Source organism: Protopterus annectens, chromosome 4.part0 (assembly GCF_019279795.1).
Source record: "Protopterus annectens isolate FY-2018-M chromosome 4.part0, PAN1.0, whole genome shotgun sequence".
NCBI lineage: Eukaryota > Metazoa > Chordata > Ceratodontiformes > Protopteridae > Protopterus > Protopterus annectens.
This window is the reverse complement of record NC_056733.1, coordinates 327,454,907-327,471,649: the sequence shown is the minus strand read 5'-3', so window position 1 is coordinate 327,471,649 and position 16,743 is coordinate 327,454,907.

Below are 16,743 nucleotides of genomic sequence, written 5' to 3'. Positions count from 1 at the left end.
ATTAGGAAATAGATGGGTGGTGAGGTTGCAAGCACACATTCATTGATTGAATGAGAAAATCACATTGAAACCATGTTTGGCAGCACGACCCTTAAAACATTAGTTTTATTTTTATTTTTATTTTTGTGCATATTATATTATAGGACACATATATATGTATATATATTTTTTATACATATTTTATACAAGTCAGTTTTTAATGATGTATACATGCTTTATAAGTTGCAATTTCAGGTGTTCCAGCAATGCATGAGTTAAACTGAGTTTAATTGAACATTGAGTGTTTTAATTACTTGTAATTAACTCATTTTAAGTTGTATATAAAGAGCGCACTTTTTGAGTAATTTATGAAGTCTGATGAAGCGTCATTGTTGGACGTGAAAGCGCTTACTAACTTTTGGATCCTGTTTCGTGTTCTACAATAAATGGTCAACCAGCTGTAGCTGTTCGTTTTTTGTGAAACCTTCGAATCAACACAGCCATTGGTGCACTCTTGTTTTTATGTTTTTATCTTGACTGCCATTACTACAGAGTGCTTTACCCGGTAATTTTCATTCCTGTTCCTGCACCTAAAAACATGCTGACTATGCCCTTGTAACTCCCACTCTAATCTCACCCACCCCATCCAACCACTACCTTTTTTCCCACCCCACTAACTACCTTGATTATAGCAAGCTCAGATGCTCATAAGCCTAGTACTTATTATAGGTTCATAGGTTCATACTAGGCTATCTGCCCTAGGGCATTTATAAGCCTAGCCAGAGTGTGTTTGGCTTTCTCCATCCATTTTAAATTAATTTTGCTATGCCCTTTTTCGAGGTTAGTATACTGTGCCTCTGTCTAACAGTGACACAGAAGTGATACCCGGGGTAAACCTACAATTTCCCATCCACTCAACAAGATTCCTCTTGAAGAGAGTCAATGAGAGACTCTGCCTAACCTGGACTGGGATTTTATTCCAGAGTGAAGGGAGCCTCTGGGTTATGAATCTGTCCCTCCAGCATGTCCTATTTATTTCAGTGCTGAGGTTCAAGTCTCTCGAGCACGTAGCTCAATGGGATTTGGATTTTCTGAGGTGCAGCATGTCCATTAATTCTGGGTTGGACATGGCTTTATATGTCAGGCACAGATCGCCTCTGAGCAGGTGGTATGCCACTGAGTAGAGCTGGAGTTTCTTTAACCGGGCAGCATATAGCATCTGTTTGAGACCTTTGATCCTCTTGGTGAGGTACTTTTGGGGTCTTTCCAGTTGCTGCAGGTGTCTGGTAAGGTACATCCCAAAAGGGGCATTGTATTCAATTATGGGCCTGATGAGGGATGAGTAAAGAGGCACGATGACTTCCCCTGATCTAGATGTGAATCCCTTCATGATTAGGTGGGCTATATAAAATGTTTTTCTAACCACTTTGGCCACATGGTTGTCAAATGAGAGATTGCTATTATACAGCAGGAACTTCTTATTGTAACATTCGTTAATGTCTGTTATGTACTTCGCAGATAAAGATTCTAGTTGTCTACTGATGTACTACGCTCCTCATCTGTAAATATGTTTATAATTAATTGCTATGTTAATCAAATTGTTAATCGCTATGTAACCCAATGTAACTACTGTCTGTTTATTTTAACTGTGGAGCTTTTCTTCCCGGGCCCCTGCTGAAAATGGACCTACGTCCAGTCGGACACTCCCAGTCAACAAATGTAAATAAAATAAATAAATAAATTAAAGGTTGGCAGTATTCTGAACTTGTCTATTGTGTATATCCCACATACCTGGCATTCTAAAAGGCATGTACACCATTTATATGCACTGTATACCAGTAATTTCTACAACATGACCGTAGTTTTTGGCCTTTGTCCCCCCATTTTGTCAGCCTTTGTCCAGGTGTCCTGCACTGACAGGTTGTGAGGTATGCTACAGATATGTGATATCTCCTGCAAATAGGCCCCTGTCATGCCATGATGCAATGCAGTAAACACCACCACAGCTGAGCATGCAGATATTGCCAAATGGCTGAGTGTAACAGTTGTGTAAATGGTCACATGCATTAACTTTAGCATGCCAGAGGTACTGATGAGCCACAATAGAGAAACCCCATACTTACTGGGTTCTGGCTACTGTCCCATGTGCAGACTGGAGGGACTTATGTAGTTGTGAGAGAGAGGTATTGTCAGCAGAGTCACATTAGGCATTATTACAAGATGAACGCTATGTTTCTGCACAGGTACAATACACACTATGATGTCACAGAATTTGCAGTCCTTCACCATAGATGTGTACTTGTGTGCATTACTACACCCCACATCCTAATCCATTTTGCACTGACATATGCATCTAGAGACTATGTAGAAGACAGTTTAAATGCTACCTCATTACATTGATGTGTACTTTGGCCTTACCTGGCTGCTCCTCTCCTGTTGCCTGGGTGCCACCCACCTACACAACTGCTGTTTCCCAAGTTTGAGTTTGTGTGGGGGCTACCCCAAGGTTAGCAAGAAGCTCCTCTGTCGCCGTAAGTGGGACCTGTGTGGCTGGCCCCCCCACTAGCAGTACAGTCCCTCACTACAGCAGCAGTCCTTTGCCAGGCATGAAGTATCAGGTCAGTTGCTCTATGCCTGATCTGATTGTATGTGCGTCCATGGTGGCCCAACACATTCACTCTGTGGATGATCTCATCCAACAGGGCAGTCTGCTCCTGCAGAGTTTGCTGGCTACGACCAGACAGGATGCCATAGTTTAAGATTACAGCTTCCTAGATGGCTGCTGTCTCCGCATCGGTGTAAGGTGTTTGCCACTGCATAGGACCTGGAGGACATACACAGGGAAACACATCACAGGACCTCAGACATTGCCTAGAGTTCTTTACAGGGTACCTCACGTGTGTGTGTGTGTGTGTGTGTGTGTGTGTGTGTGTGTGTGTGTGTGTGTGTGTGTGTGTGTGTGTGTGTGTGTGTGTGTGTGTGTGTGTGTGTGTGTGTGTGTGTGTGTGTGTGTGTGTCTGTACCAGCAAACCTTATAGTGCCATAGTAATTTGCATATGTTGTTTTTCCCACACAGGTGGACATGGTGACTGCAGTCCCTCCCGCACTGATACTGATGTCAGTGTCGCTGCAGAATCCTACCATGATGATACTCATATTGAAGCACAGGTGCTGTTGTCAAGGGCTGATACTGTGCTATTGGTTAGTATCCCACTATTGTCCCCGCACATAGTCACAATGCCCACACATACCCTATCACCATTGGCCACAGATAATGGACAGTTGGCAAGTGGTGGCATGGAACAAGCTACTTTGGTGACTATGGCAAGTGAGGATATGGGCACTAGCCATAGCCAGAGTGCTAGCAAGGTACCAGACAGGCAGATGGGCAGGGGTGCTTGGAGGAGGATTGCAGCCTTTCATGTCTTGTTGCAAGTGCCAGTGCAACAGTCACCAGACACATGTTTCAGGCTGTCATGGGGGCACAGGCATGTAATGAACATAATACCAGACATATACGCAGGGTCATGGATGAGCACATCCCTGGTGTTTGTGGCAATATGAGCTCACTGCAGCCATCTCTGAGCATACTGGGGTCATGGATAGATGCTGGGGGGAGACCTTGGCACTCCTCAACTGTGGAATATTTGTGTTTGAGCATTTGGCAGATACTGGCCAGCAGCCATGTGGCTATAGGGCAGGGCCATGATCAGCTGAGGGTCTTCTTGGCTATGCACCATCACATTTCCATGCTAACACTACCACCAGCACTACTAAATGGGGTGTGCTGTCCATGCCATGACACAGCAGGCCATGGGCACATGATCCTGGCTGGTCCCAACAAGGATGCAGATCCAGCAGGCAGCAGTCACCAGTGGGAGTAGTACTGCATTTGGACTCGGCCCTGGTGGTGCCGGTGATACCCTCAGCAGGCCCAGTTCCCATATCCATGGCTAGAGATGGTGAACTGTACACCCTGCCATGTATGGCCCACAGCTGTCCAAACTACCCTTGTGTAGGGCACCCACATGGCGTGGTTGTGTGCTTACAAACACACACATATCACCATCAGAAAAGTCACCTACATGCACACACACACACACACACACACACACACACACACACACACACACACACACACACACACACACACTCGCACACACTCACACACACACACACACACAAGCACACACACACACTAGCCCTGCACTGCCCATTTAATGAACACCGCCCAAACACACACACATGATGTCAACCGTGTGGCCCAGCCTAGGCTTCTGGCAAACCCACACAACATCCTGTGCATATGATGATATGTGTGCCACATCCATGCCATCCATACCATCGATGCAAGGACATGCTTATATGGGTCTGATGCACAGGGTGACGTAAGTAGAGTGTAGCTATTTAATGCTGTTTAAGGTGCTGTCATCTGGCATTTGTAATGGGTACACATCAGAGTGTGTGTGTACCTTTGCAGCCATGATGCATTATTGGTGTTAGTAACACTAAATTAATGTGTTCTCACATGCTGTCTGTGTATCAGCAGGATGTTGCCCTGCAGACATCACCAACAAGTGGTATGGCAGTGTAGTAACACATCGACCACATCATTGTCAGGGTACAGCTGTATCTACACACATTTCCCAAGTCTGTGTAACAGTTCTTGCATATGCCTCACAGCTTATAGGGCTGAGGGGTTGTATCTCAGTCTATGGTGTTTGACATCGGCTCTAGTATAGTGGACAATGGTAAGTGTGGTGGGTGGAACACACCTCAGACTGCTAATGCCCTCAACCCCAGAGGATATTGTGTCGACCAAACACACAGAGAATACTGTTCACACACACACACACACACACACACACACACACACACACACACACACACACACACACACACACACACACACACAGGATCACAGTTGCCAGTGTTGTGTTTGGAACCTCTACCCATCAAGTTGTGGTACCACACTATTATGCAGTTATTGCAGGTGGTACAGGAGTACTAGTGTGATGAGTGTTACAAGGTATCTGTAAGGTGAATAACATCATGTGGCCTTGTGAGGTATGGCAATGGTGGCTGTACTGGGTGTGAGAGTGTTCATAATAGTGTTGCATACAAGTCTACACTCTCACAGCAACTGCTATACACACCAATGCACACACACACACACACACACACACACACACACACACACACACACACACACACACACACACACACACACACACACACACACACACACACACACACACACACACACACACACACACACACACACACTTGCCAGTACTGACATTAGCAGACCAACCTATCTTGTTATTCATACCATACTATTCCATACTTTTGCACAGGGCTTACCGGGCTTTAGAGTGTCTACAGATACCACTACAGTTGATGTGAACAGTGGACCTCATACAGTAGACTTAGGAATGTGTACTGTATGTACCATGGCATAAAATATGAATCCATGCCCATCCAATGGATGTCATTCGCACACAAACACAAGATACTCTTCTCTCACACACATTTGCTAGGACTGGAAGTAGAACACCTACCTCTCTATTTGTTTTATGACATTGTTATGCATTTATCACATGTGCCACAGAGGGCATGGGATGACACTTGTCCAAAGGTACTAATAAGGTGAGGGACATCACCAGGCTTTGCAAATTATGACAATGGCTGATGTACTGGGTGAGAGAGGCCACAAAATACTGTAACCTGCACATATACAAACTTACACACAATAACACACATACACACATTTGCCAGGACCCATATTAGAGCCCCTAGCTATGTGGTTATTAGTATTATAGTACATTGTTATGCATTTATCACACGCACCACAGAGGCCATGGGATGACAGCTGTGCAAAGGTATTTCTAAGGAGAGGGACATCATCAGGACATGCAAACTATGACAATGAGTGATGTACTGGGTGAGAGAGGCCACAAAATACTGCAACCTGCACATATACAAACTTAGACACAGTAACACACATACACACATTTGCCAGGACTCATATTAGAACACCTAGTTATGTGGTTATTAGTATTATAGTGTTATGCAGTTACTATACACCCCACAGAGCTTATAGGTTGTGGAGTGTCTCAAGGTACATATATAGTGAATAATATCTACAGCAATTGTAAGGCATGGCAATGGTAGTTGTACTGGGTGAGATGGGCCACCAACTACTTTCACCCACATGTTTGCACATTGACTGACCTAATGAGGGGTGTGCACCGGGAACACTGTCCTTTTACTTCCCCGATTCAATACCCTGAGTCAGGAGAAGTGACACATGGAAGTACTTTCAGAAGACAGTGGTACTGTGGTGGTCACCATAGAGCTCACTGTCAACCTGTGTTCCCAGTTCCATTACACCAACATCAGTGTTCAGTGGACTATCATCAATGTATTACTTTATGGGAACCATGTAGTACCCAAAGGGGATGGTGGCACATTATCTGGCATTGAGTTTATGTTCAGGGTTCTGACAAGAGTCATAAGTCTCAGAGAAGCCTTTGTGAAGGGTGTGAATCTCACATGGGGGGTAATAACAGCACCCATCTTGTAGTAATCTGCAAACATTGTCAGCCAGGGCACCTTTGTATTGGGCTGGCCCTCACAGGTATGGATCCCAAACATGAGGAAACCCAGGTCCACAACCTGTAGGACTCCACTCGTGACTGTTCAGCAGTCTGACATGGAGTCTGCTGCTTTCACACTGTGTGGTCTATCTGTGAACTGGTTTGCAGGCCACCTACTGATGTAGCTTTGGCTGCCTACCTGTCTGTGTTTGTGTATGATTCTTGAGTGGGGAGTGATATCCAAGGATTAGATGGGCAGCCTATCTTGTTATTTATTACATACTGTCACATAGTTATTGCATATGGCACAATGCTTATAGGGCTGCAGAGTGTCTACAGGTCCTTCTACACTGGATGACAACTGTGGGCCTTGTAATGTGGACACTGGGACATGTACTGGGTGGTCAACAGCAAATAGTAGCAAAACCCAACACTCAATGGATATGGTTACCACACACACATTTGCCCAGACTGAGGTTAGAATCCCTACCTACATACCTATTTATTACTACTGCAGTGTGACACGTTTTTCACACATGCCACAGATCTCGAGTGAAGGTTATCCAAAGGTATTTCTATGGTGAGGAACATCACCAGCCCTTGTAAAGTATGGCAATGGGAGATGTACTGGGTGAGAGAGGCCACAAAATACTTTAAACTACACATATATTCACTCACACACACACACATTTGCCAGAATTGGGATTAGAACTCTTACTTAACTAGTTATTTGCACTACAGTATTACACAATTATCGCAGGCATCACAGAGTTTATGGGGCTGAAGCTTGACGAAAGGGACTTCTTAGGAGACTGATATCTGCAGGTCTGCTAAAGCAGGGAAAGTGGAAGTGCACTGGGTTTGAATGGACCCAAAAGCTTTAACTTGCAAATGCACACACACTTTAACATTTGCCAGGACTGAGATTAGAATTCCTACCTAACTATTTATTTGTACTACAGTGGTACGCAGTCATCGCATGCATCACAGAGCTTATGGGGATGAAACCCGAAGAAAAGGACTTCTAAGCTGACTGATATCTGCAGGACTGCTAAAGTAGGGAAAAGGGAAGTGTACTGGGTTTGAATGGACCCAAAAGCTTTAAGTTCTAAACATACACTTTGACATTAGAACTTCTACCTAACTGCTTATTTGTACTACAGTGTTACACAGTTATCACACATGCCACAGAGCTTATGCAGCTGAAGTCTGACAAAAAGGACTTTGATATCTGCAGGACTGGTAAAGTAGGGAAAGGAGAAGTATACTGGATTTGAATGGACCCAAAAGCTTTAACTTGTTAACACACAAATACACACACTTAAACATTTGCCAGGACTGAGATTAGAACTCCTACCAAGCTATCTGTTGGCACTACAGCATTACGCAGTTATCACATGCACCACAGAGCTTAAGTGGCTGAGGCTTGAAAAAAGGGACTTCTAAGGTGACTGATATCTGCACGACTGCTAATGTAGGGAAAGAGGAAGTATACTGGGTTTGAATGGACCCAAAAAGCTTAAAGTTGTAAGTGCACACAGGTTTACCAGAGCTGAGATTAGTACTCCTGCCTTACTAGCTATTTATATTATAGTGTTGCACAGTTATCACATGCACCACAGAGCTTATAAGGTTGAGGCCTAATGAAACGGACTTCTATGGTGACAGACATCTTTAGGAGTGCTAAAGTATGGCAATGGGAAGTGCACTGGTTAGGGAAGGCCTGTTCATTCCTATATCCTACTGACATTTCCCTAAGTGTAAGAGCATGCCCAGTGTGCCCTTCTATAGTACCTGCGGGACTCCATTCCAGGGATTGTTGTACTTCAGTCCAGTTTGTTTTGTGCTACAGCCATACCTCTCAACCTGTTAGTGCAGGATATCTGGAGGCAACCTATCAAAATATGGAGACAATGGGTCATGCCATGATTGTGATTATTTCTCTCAGTAATGTATGGGTTGCTAAGGCTACAGGGCTTGTTTTAGCAGACATCTGACATTTATGCCATTTGACACTGTCATGTATTGTTTCAGTACCTCGTGACATACCTCCTCAGATCAACACAGTGATTTACCAGAGGAATAGAGGATGGATGATGCACACACCAGGACTATGGGCCAAATGCTATGCATTCTTGCATAATCCAGTCTGTTGAGAGGTGTGCCTACAAGCAATTGACTGCTGGTGCTCTGGAAATGGTCCAGAACCTTGGTGATATATTAAAATGGTGGAATCTCTGTGCATTTCTGTTCTGGCCTGGTCTGATTTCCAGTCCATGGTTGGGTAATATAAGTCAGACAGGGTCAAGATGACAGGCAGACTCTGGATAGATTTGTAGGGGATAAGATATGTGTAGGGGGTGCTGGGTCAGATAGGTTTGCCTATACCTACCAGTACGTTGCATAGGGATCTTCTCAAAGGTTGACTGCACTTGGAGGGTCTTGTGTGAGTCAAATTGTTTGACCAGCCTGGAGGTGTGTATTTGTCTCATATATGTGTAAAGCCCACCTCATTTTGCTTGGATGGCCACATTTTGGAGTCAGGATGTTGCATAAGATGAGTGATCAGGGAAGGGTGTGTTACTCCCCATGTCTGTGGGCAAGGGTTCTGTGGGTGCAGACATGTCACCATCTTCCAGGGTGCAGGTCTACCTGCAATGAGTGCATTCCCATGTTTAGACTCCTAGTCCTGCCTGTCGACTGTACAGAGTATCACAGAATGTCCACATTCATGACTCATATATCTTGTTGGCTACCCAAACAAGTGTGGTTTTCAAGGAAAAGTGTTTTGCAAGTCACTCAGAGTTGAAGTCAGATATTACTGACAGTTGACATTGCAGTTTGCGACTTTGTACCCATCAGACATTCCATGCTTCTACAATTATTCCATCAACTTTATAACATTATTAGAGCAGTATTTCAAAGGTCTCCTTCTCCTTGGACCTTTTTCATGGCTTTGTCCAGATTTCTGGCTCTCTGACACTGGCAGGTTTTCTCCTAGCAGTTAACAGCATGGCCTTTCTTTGCATTCTGTAGACTGAGTTATGTTGGTGTTATGGACCCCATGACACTCCCTAACAGGGAACTGTGGGTGAGGCATGAGTATTTGCCACAGGCCTGTAGGACAGGTATGACAGATGCAGGCCATCTGTAGCAAGGCAGTGCATTTTGATGATCATATTTTCCCAGGCTGCTGGCAGTGCACAATCCTGGGATGGTACCAGGAAGTTGATTGTGGGTGTTACTGACAATTGCTTTCTGTTTGTGTTGAGCGATCATTCTAGTTGACAGGTGAATGCTGCATAAGGCTAGGGACATGTTACTGCATTTCTATGGGACTATGGGGGTGACACATCTGTACATAATACACATTTGCAGAGACTTACAGATATTTGCTTAACAATTTGGCCCTATTTAGCATAGTGGTGTGCCCTATCTTTCAGACTACAGACATAACAGTATCAACCACAGGTTAGATTGTTCTGGCATAAATATTTGTAGTTTCAGACTTCTTACCTTTCAAAGTCATACTGCCACTGCCAGACCTGATGTGATATCACTGTGTAAAAGTCTGTAGGTGGGGATTTCATGGATGTCACCATGCGGGGGCATTGCCAGACATTTCTGTATAGTTTTCTACAGCTGATCTGCTGGGTGAGGCTAGGGGTGGGTATGGGACCCCCACTTTGACATCCATGCATCTATGCACCTCCCCAGTTATTTGGCTCATCACATATACTGCAGTGATATTTGTCAACTAGGGTGGTACTACATGGTGTGGTTAGGCCAGTACTGGGAATACACTTCCTGCTGTCCCACAGAGCTGTCAGTTGTCTGCTGCTATCCCAGTAAGCCACCCCATTCGCTTGCATACTTGAATCAATACCAGAGATATGCTATCAGAACATTCCACTCCATTCATTTATTTTGTTAAGGAGACTGACTTACCTTTCGCCTGAGGCTGTTGTGAGGATGGTGCTTGAGGGCTGACTATGTCGGATGCATGCAGTGCACTGTCTATACATGGTAAAGTACAGGTGGTGTGATGTTTGGCATCCATTTTACTGTGTGTGTGAGCTCAGAGAGAGAGAGATCAGTCCCTCGGGCTCTACTGTGTCAGTTTATGTGCTATGCATTGCCTCTTTGCTAAGGACAGGACACACTGGGCATGGCTCCATCTGCCTACAGCGTCAGGCTCAGGAAGTTCCTGCTATGTGTCCCTCTGTGCCTGTGGAGACCTTGGCAATGGTGGGGGCTGTGTGCCTCTTCCCCATTTTGTTCCTGCTGCAGCTGTTTCCACAGGATCATGTTGTGTAGCATGGCACATTCTATGAACATATGTGCACATGTGGCAGGACAGTACTGCGAGGCTCCACCAGATATGTCAAGGCAGCGGAACCATGACTTGAGCATCCCAAATGCATATTCTATAATGATCCTGGTTTGTGCGTGTGCCTCATTATGGTATTCTTGTGTGGGTGTGTGTGCATTTCTGATGGGTGTCATCAGCCACGGCTCCAATGCATAGCCAGCATCCCCCACCAGATGGCCATTTGGGATGTCCCCACTGACAAATGCCCGGTACAGCTGTAATGAATGCCAGATGTGGGAGTCGTGATAGCTTCCAGGGTTACCAGCACACACATTCATGATAATGCCCTGGCCATCACACATGTCCTGGCAGTTGATGGAGTGCAACCACTTGAGATTTAGGTAGACCATATCCTGGTCACCGGGTGGTGTTTTGATGTGGATGTGCATGTAGTCTATGGCAGCCAGTACCTCCGGGTATTCTGCTACACAGTGCAAGAGATGCATATCGCTGTTCCTCTCCTCACAGGTGCTGGGGAAGTAAATGTGCTCAGTGGCATGTGGTAGCATGGCATCTAGGAACCGGTGGAGTATCCTGGACACAGAAGCCTGTGAGACCCCCATGATATCCCCAGCTGGTCTTTGGAAAGTATCTGTAGCTAGTATTCGTAAGGCTACACATACCTTGGTATCCACTGAGATGGTTCCCCTCTGTTGGTTCTGGGTCTGAGGTGAGGCTGGCAAGCTCAACAAGTTGCTGAAGTATGTCCCTGCCCACCCTGTAGCACTCTACTATCTCCAGATCATGTAGCCTCTGGTAGGTTACCCTGGGTGTGAACACTCTTCTCCTCCTCCTCAATCTGAGTTGGTTATCACCATTATCCTCCTCACCACTCTCAGTCTCTAGCATATACTGATAGATCAGAGCAACAGCAGCCCCAAACATGTTATGTTAGTTTTGTCAGTTTAAAATTCCCTGGAATGTGTACACCAGTGGTGTAGAGTTTGTGTGAAAAAACAGACTGAAAGGTGTTAGCATAGTTTATAGTAGTGTGCTGGGCTGCTGCCTGTGTAATTGGCTGATTTTGATACATTCCATCTCCCAGCTATGGTAGTTATCCTTGATTGCCTTCCTTCTGCTGTTTCCCCTTCCCATTTCCTCTCTGTTTAAGCCCCGATGCTCCCCACCCATAACCGGTGCTTAATTGTAAACAGTTCCGCTATTTCTGTTGTTTTCCTTTTTTGTTTTGTTTTTTTTTTTTAGGTCCAGTGCACACTGCACACACCCATTTAGCTAAATTCAACAGTTTTAAGCAGAACTGTCCCTCCCTGGATGCGAACACGCTCTGCATTTCATGGAATAAGACAATACAGCCTCAGACACACACCCTTCTTTAGCTGAGTTTAGCTAAGGGCAAACACAGGCCACTGAGCTCCAGGGTGCTTACATCAAGCATGACACACCCCCTTTTCATGTTAGCTGCTCCTCTTGTCTACATGGTAGTATTAGAGCACCTACACGGTTAGGTGCATTCTGACACTTAGAAGAAATTTTTGATTCAGTATAAATCCTCTCATTTGCATACACTACTGCCTTACTCCATAGTTACCACACTTAGACTGAGCCTTTCCCCATAGTAACTACTATTCCCTGGTATTGTTTTCATTCTGCATGTCATTGATTATAATGGCAAAATGGCAGATTTCTGTAAAAACTGATTTTTCCCCCTTTATTTTTTATTTTCGGCATGATCCAGTTTGTGTGCCGCTGCCCTATATTTAAATGTCCGAGATCGGGCAAAAAAAAAAAAAAGTTTTATTTTAAAAAATGAAAAATATTTATCTTGCCAATGGCCATATATTTGGCCATTGGCATGCCTACTAGATATAATATATGCTTTATTTTGAGCTATCATGCCTCCATTTTCTACTTTGCATAAATGTGTTCAGCTAGTAAATTAACACATTTCTGTTTCTTACACTATTCCTGCACAGACACCTGCCTGCTTGCTGAATCACTAATTCACCTCATTTGCATGGTTTTCACCAGCAAATGAGGTAATTAGCAATAGGCAGTGGTGTCCATGTAAGAACAGTGTAGGAGCACTTGTGCACATCCCAGGAGCCCGTTGCTGAATTGCTCAGCTGTCATGTTCAATACAGCAGCTGCTGCATTATTCCTATACTCCATGTAGGGTTTAATGAATCCCGGGGTGTATGTCAGCTTTCTGGGTAGAGTTTGTCTTCCTCAGTCTCTGCTGGAATGTAGCCTGTACACAGATTCTTAGTCAGCAAATGTAAATCAATAACTAAGTAAGTAACTACTAAAAGTAAACAAATAATAGAGTAAATCAATAAATGAAATGTCAGTAATATTTGGTCTTACCCTACATATGCTATTAGTAATGTCTTTCGGCTTTTCCAGGTTAGGGATTGCCACAATGGAACTCCAGTCCTCTAATGATTGGCAGTGGATTTTTACAGTGCCAAATTGCCAGCCCGACGCCCAACCTTCAAGGAAGGCACACCCCTTCACGCTCACACCTACCTGCATGTCTTTAATGTTACTCGACCACGGGAAGGTCACAAAAGGTGCTTCAGCTGAGACTCAAAATGGAGAACCTCTTGCTGTGAGACGACAAACCCTACATACCCTATTGCATGTATTTAACATTTTTAGAAGCTCATAGTTAATGTAACTGCTATAGGGCCATAGCCAATGAAAACATTTTCACTGGCATACATGAGTATGCATCTGATTACATTCAATTATCAAAGCAATTCTTAAAAGAAGATAATGTAGATAATGTATCAGTTTGAAGTAGAAAAAGGGCAACATTATTCCAGAAGTAAACCATTGAATATGTCAGGAACTTTGATCTTAATGAGGTCTTATGCCTATTAACTTTATAACTACATTCCTCATCTCTAGATGTAAGTTAAGAACCCAGTAAATTAATATTTAACAACAGATTAAGTTCCTCATCTTGAAGCACTCGATTAGCCTAGCATGATTTACAACACAAATACCTGTAACCAATTTAAGATAACCCATTGGTACTAGTCTGGCATTATATGGAAGATGTTTAATTTTGCCCAACCATCTGATGAACTTACATTGCATCCCTTCCATAATAATTAGGTCACCCTTGCTACAGACACATAATAAAGAATAATTTCAATGACTGGCCTCACATAGCCTTGTATTATACATTAATCTTAGTAGTCTCTTTGCTTTAGCTTTATATGCCTGGGCTTGACTCCTTAGATTATTGGATACAATAATCCCAAAATCTTTATAATCAGTTCTTATTGTAATGTCAACCATTCCCAGACTTACACTTCACCTTATTTTTTTCTTTTATAAAATATACATTAAACTTATCAAACATTATCAATTAATCTTTCAAGACACTTACCATTTAATGGAGTTAATTGAGTTAAACTAACTAGTTTGCAATTAGAGTCATTGTCACTTTAACCACCTTTATAAATTTGCACATTTCCTACTCGAAGGTAACATACCAGATAATAATAACTTATTAAAAATATTGCCACAATTATTGTTATATATTTATGTGTATTTAACCAAAATCTGCTCAGAATATAATCAGGTCCAGGACTACTATTACCTATAATCAAGATTTTTTAAACAATTTTTCACTAAATACTGTGCATAACATGGTATATTTTATCACAGAAGCAGTTTTGTAACAAGTATCTTTCATACCTACAGCACAATGGCACTAAATATACAGAACAGACTGATATTGCCAACATCCTGGCAGATAGGTTCAGTGCTAACTTCACCCCTCTCTCATCCGCTAAAGGGCCCATCTCTATACTGGAAGAATGCAAAGTACCTGTAATCATGGCTGCACAGGTAAAAAACACACTCTCCAAAGCCAAGAACACAGCATCCATGGGACCTGACAACATCCCAGGCTGCGTTATACATGAACTACAGAACGAACTGGCACCCCACCTAAGTACCATGTTCAATCATAGCCTCACCTCAGGCTTTGTGCCCACTGAATGGTGAACAGCAATGGTTATCCCACTCCACAAAGTGGGAGCCACCACGGACACTGGGAATTTCCACCCCATTAGCCTGACGAGCCTGGTCTGCAAGGCTATGGAGCGTATCATCATGGAACTTATAAACAATGACATTGGTAATCTCCAAACTCTGGACTCTACCCAGTTCGGGTTTGTAAAAGGCAGATCATGTCTCCTAAACCTGATAGACTTCTTTGAAGCTGTCACCAAGATAAGGGTAATGTGGTACACACAGCCTATGTAGATCTCACCAAGGCTTTCGACACCATCCCCCACTATGGAATTATAGACAAACTCACTAAACTAGGTATAAATCCCTATGTCACAAGATGGGTTGCCAACTGGCTCACTGACTGAACCCACACTGTGAAAGTAGAAGACTATAAATCCAACTTCAGACCAGTGACAAGTGGAGTACCACAGGGTTCAGTCCTAGTTCCTCTCCTGTTTGGTATCTACTTCTTTGAAGTACAGGCTAACACAGAGGGTATTTGGCTAACAACATTCGCAGATAACTGAAAACTAGGAGCCATAATCAAATCTCCTAAAGATGTGGACATCCTACAAAAGGGCCTCACTGAGACAGAGGCCTGGTGTCAAAGCCATGGCCTCAATCTCAATGCCAAAAAGTGCATTGTCATCCCTTTTGGTAAAAACTCTGTACTCATGAACTATCACATAGGTGGTAGTCTACTTAACACCGAAAGTGTGATAAGAGACCTTGGGACACAGGTGGACAGTAGTCTCTCCTTTGATAATCACAAAGTATTCAGGAAATCCTTCTACATGGCACACCTCATCACAAAAGGTTTCTCATGCAGGAAAAAAGAGGTCATTGTTCCCCTCTACTCATCACTCATTAGACCCATTATAGATTTCAGTGCCCCTTTTGGTATGTACCTCACAAGACATCTACAACAACTGGAAAAGCCACAGAAATACCTCACAAAGAGGATTACCGGCCTCAAACAGATGCCCTATACAGACCGTCTCAAAAAACTCCAGCTTTACTCTGTCGCATATCGCCTACTCAGAGGCGATCTCTGCCTAACATACAAAGCTATGGCAAACCCAGAGCTGTTGGACATGCTCCACGTAAAGAAATCCCAATCCTGCCAAGCTACACACTCTAGGGACCTAAACCTTGTCATCACAATAAACAGAACATGCTGGAGGGATAGATTCCTGTCTCAGAGACTTCCCATACTCTGGAACAAACTACCTATCTATATCAAACAAAGCTCCTCATTAGCATTCTTCAAGAAAAATCTTGATGATTGGATGGGAGATAGGAAATTCACCCTGGGGATCACTTCTGTGGCCCTGCTTGACAGGGGCACAGTAAAATAATTTTCTCGGTTGGCAAAAGCCAGGGTACCGTTTGGCTAGGCTTATATAGGCCCTAGGGCCAATAGCTTAGTACCTACCTATGAACCTATGAACCTATATTTGGAAAAATAAGTTGCCTATTACATTTGCTAGGTCTGAAGAAGAGTACAATATGATACCCTCAGAAACTATAGGCCCAAACACACACACACACACACACACACACACACACACACACACACACACACACACACACATACATATCTTTACCCTGATTAACATAGCTAAAAATACCTTACTGGACCCTGAATCCAATAATTTATTTTTGTGATCTGCTTTAGAAAAAGTAATGTGAAATTTTCCTCCACCAACTCTGCATTTTAACATTTTCTACTGTGCGCCAGAAGGGCTTTCCTCACTACTAATATTGCTTCTTCTCTGTCCTTTAGTAGTTTGAACTGATCCA